Source organism: Mobula hypostoma, chromosome 12 (assembly GCF_963921235.1).
Source record: "Mobula hypostoma chromosome 12, sMobHyp1.1, whole genome shotgun sequence".
NCBI lineage: Eukaryota > Metazoa > Chordata > Chondrichthyes > Myliobatiformes > Myliobatidae > Mobula > Mobula hypostoma.
The window spans coordinates 63,642,688-63,654,950 of NC_086108.1; positions in this window are offsets into that span (position 1 = coordinate 63,642,688).

Here is a 12,263-nt window from a genome sequence, read left to right on the forward strand (position 1 = left end):
TTATCAGTTAATTTTAAATAACTTGTTCTTTCTTTACCACTCTTCAAGGGCAAGAGGTAGAAGAAAGGAAACTATAGTTAGTCTGACCTCATTGATGGAGTCAATTATTAAGGACGGGGTTTCAGGGTACTTGGAAGCACATCATAAAATAAGCCATAGTCAGCATGGTTTCCTCAAGGGGTAATCTTGCCTGACAAATCTGTTGGAATTCTTTAAAGAAATAACAAGCAGGAACATCGGTTGATTTTGTATCCTTGAATTTTCTGAAGGCCTTTGACAAGGTGCCACACATGAGGCTGCTTAACGAGGAAAGATTCTAGCATGGATAAAGCGGTAGCTGATTGACAGGAGGCAAAGAGTGGAAATAAAGGGAGTCTTTTCTGGCTGACTGGCAGTGACTGGTGGTGCTCCACAGGGTCTGTACCGGGACTGATTTATTTATTTTGTATGTCAATGATTTGGATGATGGAATTGATGGCTTTGCTGCAAAGTTTGTAGATGATATGAAGGTAGAGTGCCAATAAAAAGTACTGACACCCCCCTGGAAGTTTTCATGTCTTATTGTTTTACAACATTGAATCAGTGGATTTAATTTGGCTTTTTAGACACTGATCAACAGAAAAGATTCTTTTGTGTCAAAATGAAAACAAATTTCTGCAAATTGGTCTAATTATTAAACCCACACTAATTGATTGTATAATTACTCAACCCCTTCAAGTCAGTATTTAGTAGATGCACCTTTGGCAGCAATTGCAGCTTTGAGTTTGTGTGGATAGGTCTCCCTCTGGACACTGCAATGTTTCCCCATTCTTTACAAAACTGCTCAAGCTCTGTTAGATTGCTTAGGGATCGTGAGTGAACAGCCGTTTTCAAGTCCATCCACAAGTTGTCAATTGGATTGAGGTATGGACTCTGACTTGGCCACTCCAGGATATTAACTTTGTTGTTTTTAAGCAATTCCTGTGTAGCTGTGGCTTTATACTTGGAGTCATTGTCTTGCTGGAAAATAAATCTCCTCCCAAGTCGCAGTTCGCTTGCAGATTGCATCATGTTTTCCTCCAGCATTTCCAGGAATTTTGCTGCATTGATGTTACCCTCAAGTTTCACAAGCCTTCCTGGGCCTGCTGCTGTGAAGCATCCCCACAGCATGATGCAGCCACCACCTTCCTTCTACGGTAGAGATGGTGCATCCTTCTGCAGACTCATGCTTCCTCAGAACTACTTGTCCCTCCCCCTATGTTTGTATTATCCGCAAAGATGGCCACACATCATCAATTCTGTCTTCCAGATCGCTGACATATAATATGAAAAGTAGCGACCCAACACCAGCGACTACAGAAGTCTTCATCAGCAGGCAAACAGAAATGTTTATTTACACTCTTTGCATTCTGCCAGGCAGCCAATTTTGTGTCCATGGTAGTATCTTTGCTGTAGAGAATGGGCAAAGAAATGGCAGATGGAAGACACTGTAAGGTAATGTATGGCCATGCATTTTGATACAAAGAATAAAGGCATAGATAATTATCTAAATGGGCAGCGTATTCTGAAATCAGAGGTGCAAAGGGACTTGAGAGACCTGGTACAGGATTACCTAAAGGTTAACTTGACTTGCAGGTTGAGTCAGTAGCAAGGAAGACAAATTGAAGAGGACCAGAATATGAAAACAATGATGCAATGCTGAGGCTTTATAAGGCATTGGCCAAACCACATATGGAGTATTGTGAGCATGTTTAGGCCCCATTTCTAATACTGGCACTGGAGAGGGTCCAGAGGAGGTTTATGAAAATTATCATGGGAATGAAAGGGTTAATGTATGAGACGTATTTAATAGCTGTTGGCCCATATTCACTGGATTTCAGAAGAATGAGGGGAATCTCTTTTAAACCTACTGAATACTGAAAGGCCTAAATAGAGTAATGGGAGAGCTGAGGACCGGAAGACACAGCATCAGAATATGAGGACATAACTTTACAACAAAGGTGAGGAGGGATTTCTTTAGCCTGAAGGTTGTGAATCTGTGGAATTTTTTGCCACGGACAGCTGTACAGGCCAAGTCATTGAGTATATTTATAATCACAAGTCAATAGGTCCTTGATTACTAGGGGTTTCAAAAGTAATGGGAAGAAGTGGAGAACAACAGGAATTCTGCAGATGCTGGAAATTCAAGCAACATACATCAAAGTTGCTGGTGAACGCAGCAGGCCAAGCAGCATCTGTAGGAAGAGGTGCAGTCGACGTTTCAGGCCGAGACCCTTCGTCAGGACTAACTGAAGGAAGAGTGAGTAAGGGATTTGAAAGTTGGAGGGGGAGGGGGAGGGGGAGATCCAAAATGATAGGAGAAGACAGGAGGGGGAGGGATGGAGCCAAGAGCTGGACAGGTGATAGGCAAAAGGGGATACGAGAGGATCATGGCACAGGAGGTCCGGGAAGAAAGACAAGGAGGAGGGGGGGTGACCCAGAGGATGGGCGAGAGGTATATTCAGAGGGACAGAGGGAGAAAAAGGAGAGTGAGAGAAAGAATGTGTGCATAAAAATGAGTAACAGATGGGGTACGAGGGGGAGGTGGGGCCTAGCGGAAGTTAGAGAAGTCAATGTTCATGCCATCAGGTTGGAGGCTACCCAGACGGAATATAAGGTGGTGTTCCTCCAACCTGAGTGTGGCTTCATCTTTACAGTAGAGGAGGCCATGGATAGACATGTCAGAATGGGAATGGGATGTGGAATTAAAATGTGTGGCCACTGGGAGATCCTGCTTTCTCTGGCGGACAGAGCGTAGATGTTCAGCAAAGCGGTCTCCCAGTCTGCGTCGGGTCTCGCCAATATATAAAAGGCCACATCGGGAGCACCGGACGCAGTACATCACCCCAGTCCACTCACAGGTGAAGTGATGCCTCAGCTGGAAGGACTGTTTGGGGCCCTGAATGGTGGTAAGGGAGGAAGTGTAAGGGCATGTGTAGCACTTGTTCCGCTTACATGGATAAGTACCAGGAGGGAGATCAGTGGGGAGGGATGGGGGGGACGAATGGACAAGGGAGTTGTGTAGGGAGCGATCCCTGCGGAATGCAGAGAGGGGGGGGAGGGAAAGATGTGCTTAGTGGTGGGATCCCGTTGGAGGTGGCGGAAGTTACGGAGAATAATATGTTGGACCCGGAGGCTGGTGGGGTGGTAGGTGAGGACCAGGGGAACCCTATTCCTAGTGGGGTGGTGGGAGGATGGAGTGAGAGCAGATGTACGTGAAATGGGGGAGATGCGTTTAAGAGCAGAGTTGATAGTGGAGGAAGGGAAGCCCCTTTCTTTAAAAAAGGAAGACATCTCCCTCGTCCTAGAATGAAAAGCCTCATCCTGAGAGCAGATTAACTTTGCCTCCAACTTTCACCCTGCCCTCAAGTTTACCTGGTCCATTTCTGACACCTCCCTCCCCTTTCTAGATCTTTATGTCTCTGGCTCTGAAGACAGCTTATCCACTGATGTCTACTATAAGCCTACTGACTCTCACAGCTATCTGGACTATTCCTCTTCTCACCCTGTCTCTTGCAAAAACGCCATCCCCTTCTCGCAATTCCTCCGTTTCCGCCGCATCTGATCTGTTCATTGCAATTATTTTCATTGACGTGGATCTTGCAAGGACACAGAATGAGAGGGAAGCTGCAGAACCTAGTCATGGAAACTTGTTCATTGAATATTTTTTAAATTGTTTGAGGATGTGACTAAACGCATTGATGGAGTTTGAGCAATAGATGTAGTGCATATGGATTTCAGCAAGGCATTTGATAAGGTACACCATGCAAGGCTTATTGAGAAAGTAAGGAGGCATAGCATCCAAGGGGATATTGCTTTGTGGATCCAGAACTGGCTTACCACAGAAGGCAAAGAGTGGTTGTAGACGTGTCATATTCTGTTTGCAGGTTGGTGACCAGTGGTGTGCCTCAGCGATCAGTTCTGGGACCCCTACTCTTCGTAATTTTTCTAAATGACCTGGATGAGGAAGTGGACGGATGCGTTAGTAAATTTGCTGATGACACAAAGGTTGGGGGTGTTGTGGATAGTGTGGAGGGCTGTCAGAGGTTACAGCAGGACAATGATAGGATGCAAAACTGGACTGAGAAGTGGCAGATGGAGTTCAACCCAGATAAGTGTGAGGTGGTTCAATTTGGTAGGACAAATATGACGGCAGAATATAGTACTAATAGAACATAGAACATAGAATAGTACAGCACAGTACAGGCCCTTCAGCCCACAATGTTGTGCCGACCTTCAAACCCTGCCTCCCATATAAGTCCCCAACTTAAATTCCTCCATATACTTGTCCAGTAGTCTCTTAAACTTCACTAGTGTATCTGCCTCCACCACTGATTCAGGCAGTGCATTCCACGCACCAACCACTCTCTGAGTCAAAAAACCTTCCTCTAATATCACCCTTGAATTTCCCACCCCTTACCTTAAAGCCATGTCCTCTTGTATTGAGCAGTGGTGCCCTGGGGAAGAGGCGCTGGCTATCCGCTCTATCTATTCCTCTTATTATCTTGTACACATCTATCATGTCTCCTCTCATCCTCCTTCTCTCCAAAGAGTAAAGCCCTAGCTCCCTTAATCTCTGATCATAATCCATACTCTCTAAACCAGGCAGCATCCTGGTAAATCTCCTCTGTACCCTTCCCAATGCTTCCACATCCTTCCTATAGTGAGGCGACCAGAACTGGACACAGTACTCCAAGTGTGGCCCAACCAGAGTTTTATAGAGATGCATCATTACATCGCGACTCTTAAACTCTGTCCCTCGTCTTATGAAAGCTAACACCCCATAAGCTTTCTTAACTACCCTATCCACCTGTGAGGCAACTTTCAGGGATCTGTGGACATGTACCCCCAGATCCCTCTGCTCCTCCACACTACCAAGTATCCTGCCATTTACTTTGTACTCTGCCTTGGAGTTTGTCCTCCCAAAGTGTACCACCTTACACTTCTCCGGGTTGAACTCCATCTGCCACTTCTCAGCCCACTTCTGCATCCTATCAATGTCTCTCTGCAATCTTTGACAATCCTCTACAATATCTACAACACCACCAGCCTTTGTGTCATCTGCAAACTCGCAAACCCACCCTTCTACCCCAACATCCAGGTCGTTAATAAAAATCACGAAAAGTAGAGGTCCCAAAACAGATCCTTGTGGAACACCACTAGTCACAATCCTCCAATCTGAATGTACTCCCTCCACCATGGCCCTCTGCCTTCTGCAGGCAAGCCAATTCTGAATCCACCTGGCCAAACTTCCCTAGAACCCATGCCTTCTGACTTTCTGAATAAGCCTACCATGTGGAACCTTGTCAAATGCCTGACTAAAATCCATATAGATCACATCCACTGCACTGCCCTCATCTATATGCCTGGTCACCTCCTCAAAGAACTCTATCAGGCTTGTTAGACACGATCTGCCTTTCACAAAGCCATGCTGACTGTCCCTGATCAGACCATGATTCTCTAAATGCCCATAAATCCTATCTCTAAGAATCTTTTCCAACAGCTTTCCCACCACAGACATAAGGCTCACTGGTCTATAATTACCCGGACTACCCCGACTACCTTTTTTGAACAAGGGGACAACATTCGCCTCCCTCCAAACCTCCAGTACCAGTCTCGTGGACAACGAGGAAATAAAGATCCTAGCCAGAGGCTCAGCAATCTCTTCTCTCGCCTCGTGGAGCAACCTGGGGAATATTCCGTCAGGCCCCAGGGACTTATCCGTCCTAATGTATTTTAACAACTCCAACACCTCCTCTCCCTTAATATCAACATGTTCCAGAACATCAACCTCACTCATATTGTCCTCACCTCCATCAAGGTACCTCTCATTGGTGAATACCGAAGAGAAGTATTCATTGAGGACCTCGCTCATTTCCAAAGCCTCCAGGCACATCTTCCCACCTTTATCTCTGATTGGTCCTACGTTCACTCCTGACATCCTTTTTTTCTTCACATAATTGAAGAATGCCTTGGGGTTTTCCTTTACCCTACTCGCCAAGGCCTTCTCATGCCCCCTTGCTCTTCTCAGCCCCTTCTTAAGCTCCTTTCTTGCTTCCCTATATTGCTCAATAGACCCATCTGATCCTTGCTTGCTAAACCTCATGTACGCTGCCTTCTTCCACCTGACTAGATTTTCCACGTCACTTGTCACCCATGGTTCCTTCACCCTACCATTCTTTATCTTCCTCACCGGGACAAATTTATCCCTAACATTCTGCAAGAGATCTCTAAACATCGACCACATGTCCATAGTGCCTTTCCCTGCAAAAACATCATCCCAATTCACACCCACAAGTTCTAGCCTTATAGCCTCATAATTTGCCCTTCCCCAATCAAAAATTTTCCTGTCCTCTCTGATTCCATCTGTCCTTTTCCATGATAATGCTAAAGGCCAGGGAGCGGTGGTCACTATCCGCAAGTTGCTCACCCACTGAGAGATCTGTGAGTGACCCGGTTAATTACCTAGTACTAGATCTAGTATGGCATTCCCTCTAGTCGGCCTGTCCACATACTGTGACAGGAATCCATCCTGGACACACTTAACAAACTCTGCCAATTCTAAACACTGGGAACTAATCAGGTGCCAATCAATATTAGGGAAGTTAAAGTCACCCATGATAACAACGCTGTTATTTTTGCACCTTTCCAAAATCTGCCTCCCAATCTGCTCCTCTGTATCTTTGCTGCTACCAGGGGGCCTATAGAATACCCCCAGTAGAGTAACTGCTCCCTTCCTGTTCCTGACTTCCACCCATGTTGACGCAAAAGAGGATCCTGCTACATTACCCACCCTTTCTGTAGCTGTAATAGTATCCCTGACCAGTAATGCCACCCCTCCTCCCCTTTTTCCGCCCTCTCTATCCCTTTTAAAGCTCTGAAATCCAGGGATATTGAGAATCCATTCCTGCCCTGGCGCTAGCCAACTCTCTGTAATGGCCACTACATCATAATTCCATGTATGTATCCAAGCTCCCAGTTCATCACCTTTGCTCCTGATGCTTCTTGCACTGAGGTACACACATTTCAGCCCTTCTACCTTACTGTCTTTACACCGTTTATTCTGTTTCTCTTTCCTCAAAGCCTCTCTATATGTTAGATCTGGCTTTTCTCCATGCACTTCGTTCACTGCTCTATCGCTCTGGGTCCCATACCCCTTGCAAATTAGTTTAAACCCTCTCGAACCATGCTGGCAAACCTACTTGCAAGGATATTGGTCCCCCTAGAGTTCAGGTGCAACCCATCCAATCTGTACAGGTCCTACCTTCCCCAGAAGAGATCCCAATGATCCAAAAATCTAAAACCCTGCTCCCTGCACCAACTGCTCAGCCACGCATTCAACTGCCATCTCCTCCAATTCTTACTATCACTGTCACGTAGCACTGGCAGCAATCCTGAGAATGCCACCCTTGAGGTCCTGTTCTTCAGCCTTCTGCCTAATTCCCGAAACTCACACTTCAGGACCTCATCCCTCTTCCTGCCTATGTTGTTGGTCCCAACATGTATCACGACTTCTGGTTGCTTTCCCTCTCGTACCAGGATGTCATGCACCCGGTCAGAGACATCCCGGACCCTGGCACCCGGGAGGCAACAAACCGTGCGGGTGTCCTTCTCACGTCCACAAAATCTCCTGTCTGCTCCCCTGACTATAGAGTCTCCAGTAACGACAGCTCTCCTCTTCTCCATCCCACCCTTCTGCACCACAGGGTCAGACTCAGTGCCGGAGGCCCTGCCACCGTGGCTCACACCTGGTCGGTCATCCCCACCAACAGTATCCAGGACGGTAAACTTATTATTCAGGGGAATGGCTACAGGGGTGCTCTGCACTACCTGTCTGCTCACCTTCACTTTCCCCCCTCTGACTGTCACCCAACGACCTGCTTCCAACAGCCTAGGTGTGACTACCTCCCTGTAGCTCTCATCTATGACTGCCTCATTCTCCCTTATGAGTCGAAGGTCATCCAGCTGCTGCTCCAGATTCCTTACACGGTCTTCCAGATTGCCCAGCCGTATGCACTTCTGGCAGATGTGACTCTGCGGGAGAGGGGAGTTCCCCCAAAACTGCCACATCTCACATGAGAGGCACATCACCATCTCAGGAGACATTGTAAAAACTAACTGCGATCTAGCTTGTCCTCCACCTCTTCTCGTCGAAGCCTCTCGAGTCAAAGCCTCAAAACTCCACTCCTTCACTGGCCCACTCACGCACTCAAACAGTCAATGTTTTGGGTCTTGGACTGAAATATCAACAATTTTTCCATAGATGCTGCCTGGCCTGCTGAATTCCTCCAGCATTTTGTGTGTGTGGTGCTTACCAGGAAGCAGCTCACCAGTACCCTCTCAAGAGTAACTTCAGATAGACAATAAATATGGTTCATAGCCAGAAAATGGTTTGTTTGTACTCAACCTTGGAACTGGATTATCAGTCTCATTGTAGTCACTGGAACTGTTCTCCAATATTTTTTACAGGTGATATCCCAGGGCAGTGAAACATGAATTTTAAAATAATCCGACTATGAAGCAGCAAATCTTGAATGAATTTGAGTAATAACTTCAGCAAAAGTAATTTCAATCAAGTTCATTTCCATTTTTAAATAATAGGTATTTTTGAAAACTATCACAAATATTAAAAATATCTGAAGTGATAGGTCTATGGCAGATGCTATCTCATTGCCTCTTTACACAACCCTGGAACATCTGGACAGCAAAAATGCATATATCAGGATGCTATTTATCGATTACAGCTCGGCATTTTACACCATCATCCTCTCAAAACTAATCAGTAAACTCCAAGACCTGGGCCTCAATAGCCCCTTGTGCAATTGGATCCTGGATTTCCTCATTTGTAGACCCCAGTCAGTTCAGATTAGCAAAATCTTCTTCACCACACAATCTCCATCTGTACAGGAGCACTGCGGGGATGTGTACTTACCCCACCTCACCCCCGCTGCATTCCACTTACGCCTATGACGGTGTGGTTAATTACGCCATGTACTAGTTTGCTGACAACACCACTGTTGTAGGCTGTATCAAGGGGGTGATGATCAGTATACAGGAGGGCAATTGAAAACTTGGCTGAGTGGTGTATTAACAACAACCTCTCACTCAATGTCAATAAGTCCAAGGAACTGATTGTAGAATTCAGGAGAGGGAAACCAGAGGTCCATGAGCCAGTAATCATCGGAGGATTATAGGAGGAGAGTGTCAGTAACTTTAAGTCCCTGGGTGTCACTATTTCAGAAGACCTGTCCTGGACCAATCATATAAATATTATTGTGAAGCAAGCATGGCAGTCCCTCTAATTCCTCAGGAGTCTGCTGAGGTTTGGCATGTCATCAAAAACCTTGGCAAATTCCTTTCAGATGTGTGGTGGAAAGTGTGCTGACTGGCTGTATTACAGACTGGTATGGGAACACCAATGCCTTGTGAGCAGAAAATCCCACAAAAGGTAATGGATTCAGCCCAGTACATCACAGGTAAAACCCTCCCAACTATTGAGCATATCTATGTGAAATGTTGCTGTAGAAAAGCAGCATCCATCATCAAGGATCCTCACCACCAAGGCCATGCTCTTTTCTTGCTGCTGCCATCAGGTAGAAGGTACAGGTGATTCAGAACTTGCACCACCAGGTTCAAGAACAGTTACTACCCCCCAACCATCAGGGTCTTGAAAAAAAGGGATAGCTACACTCATTTAAGGGCTTTGTTATATTGTTATTTCATGCTCGTTATTTATTGCTATTTATTTGTATCTGCATTTGCACAGTTTGTTTACAGTTAACAGTTCCTGATGTTTATGGTTTACAGTTACCATTCCGTAGATTTACAAAGTATGCCTGCAGAAAAAAGAATCCCAGGGTTGAATGTGGTGATGTGTAGCCCCCTGGTAAGCCTCAGGCTTGCTCGGCTCGCTTTCGTCTGGGGGGGCAGTCCTCAGCCCTGCCAAACTGGGTAATCAAGTTTGCGTAAATGCTGTGTGATGTACCCCAGCATACCAAATAACAGACAGTACACCATATGCAATTAAATGATTATACTTTATAAGTGATTCTTGGTGATGGGTAGTAGAAACAAATATAATGAAGGCACCAAGTCAGTAACTCTATCAGTTTTGTGCACAAATAATTCATTGGCGCTCTTACAGAACCAGGTCTCCCTTTCTCCAGTTGATGTCCTCCTTACTCCAGTTGACCCACGAATGGGACCACCCTCGGTGCTCGACCAATCGCTCCACAGGAGTCTGTCCTCGTCTCCCCTCCTCGCCGAAGACCCTGGGCCTTGGACTCCCGCTCGGGGTCTGTTCCGTCACCCAGCTTACAGCATCGCGTCTCCTCTGTCTTACCCCATCGCGCATTCTCCTTAAAGCCCGCAAAAACAATAGCTTGCAGACACACGAGTAAGAATAACATCTATTTCAATTGGTTAGCAAATGAATACAGTTCTTGTTATCAGTAGTTATAACCCAAACAAGCTGCTAGAGAGAGAAACACTGTCTCAGCAGTTAACATCACAGAGAAGCCATTTTATTTTTAACATAACAAAGAAGCCATTTTATTAGCCTTTGCAATAACATAAAAGAAGAAACCCCTTACACATGTATGTACTCTGGAAATAAATTTTACTTGGAACATTACTTTTTACTTTGTCTGAATGACTGATGTCCTGTCGCATTCACCTCAATAATAAACAAATGCTTTGAGAGGCTGGATAAGGATTACATCTGCAGTATGCTACCACCCACCCTGGACCCCCTACAATTCTCCTAACGACACAACCAGTTGACAGATGACGCAGTAGCCACAGCTCTACACACATCTGGAGAAGAAGGATACTTATGTGAGAATGCTGTTCTTGGACTACAGTTCTGCACTCAACACCGTAATTGCCTTCAGCCTAGACAAGAAGTTCAGAGACCTCGGCCTTCACCCTGCCTTGTGCAGCTGATCCTGGATTTCTGTCAGATTGCTGGCAGGCGGTAAGAGTGGGCTCCCTCACCTCTGACCCTCAACACCGCTGTCCCTCAGGGTTGTGTCCTAAGCCCCTTCCTTTACTCTGTATCCATGACTGTGTCTCCACCCACAGCTCCAATCTGCTAATTAAATTTGCTGACGATACTACACTGATTGACCTTATCTCAAATAATAAAAGGCAGCCTACAGAGAGGAAGTTATCACCCTGACACAGTGGTGTCAAGAGAACCATTATCTCCCTCAATGTCACAAAAGCAAAGGAGCTGGTTGTGGACTACAGGAGGAATGGAGACAGGCTAACCCTTATTGAAATCAATGGATCTGGGGTTGAGAGAGTGAACAGCTTTAAGTTCCTCAGCATACACATCACTAAGGATCTCACGTGGTCTGTACATACTGGCTGTGTGGTGAAAAAGCACAACAGCACCTCTTTCACGTCAGACAATTGAAGAAGTTTGGCATGAGTCCCCAAATCCTAAGGACTTTCTACAGGAGCAAAATTGAGAGCATCCTGACTGACTGCATCACTGCCTGGAAGGGGAACTGTACTTCCCTCAATCGCAGGACTCTGCAGAGAGTGGTGCAGACAATCCAGCACATCTGTAGATGTGAACTTCCCATTATTCAGGAAATTTACAGAGACAGGAGTGTAAAATGGGGCCGAAGGATCATTGGTGACCTGAGTCATCCCAACCACAAACTGTTGCAGCTGCTACCATCCGGGGATGGTACCACAGCATAAGAGCCAGGACCAACAGGCTCCGGTACAGCTTCTTCCACCAGGCCATCAGACTGATTAATTCACACTGATACAATTGTATTTCTATGCTCTATTGACTGTCCTGTTGTACATACTATTTATTACAAATTGCACATTTAGACAAGAGATGTAACTTAAACATTTTTACTCTTTATGTATCTGAAGAATGTAAGAAATAAAGTCAATTCAATGCAATAATCTTTGAAAATATCCAATTAATTAATGGTGGGTGCCTTGTATTGCCATTTTAATGACATGTTATATCTTCATAAACCTTTTAACTTTGCAGAGTTTCAGCAGCATTCCATTTTTCTTGGCATTAGTTTTTGCCAAGTCAAATCAAGAATGCTGATTGGACAGTGTCAAAGGGAAACAAGTTCAGCCTCATTTTAATTCATGGAAAATGACCAGAAAGTACAATTATCTGTGAAAGGACTTCCAGTTTAAGCCTGGATCTCATCACAATAGTTGCAGTCTTCTGGAATTCACAAAGGCTCTTGAGTCTCTCTTGCTTT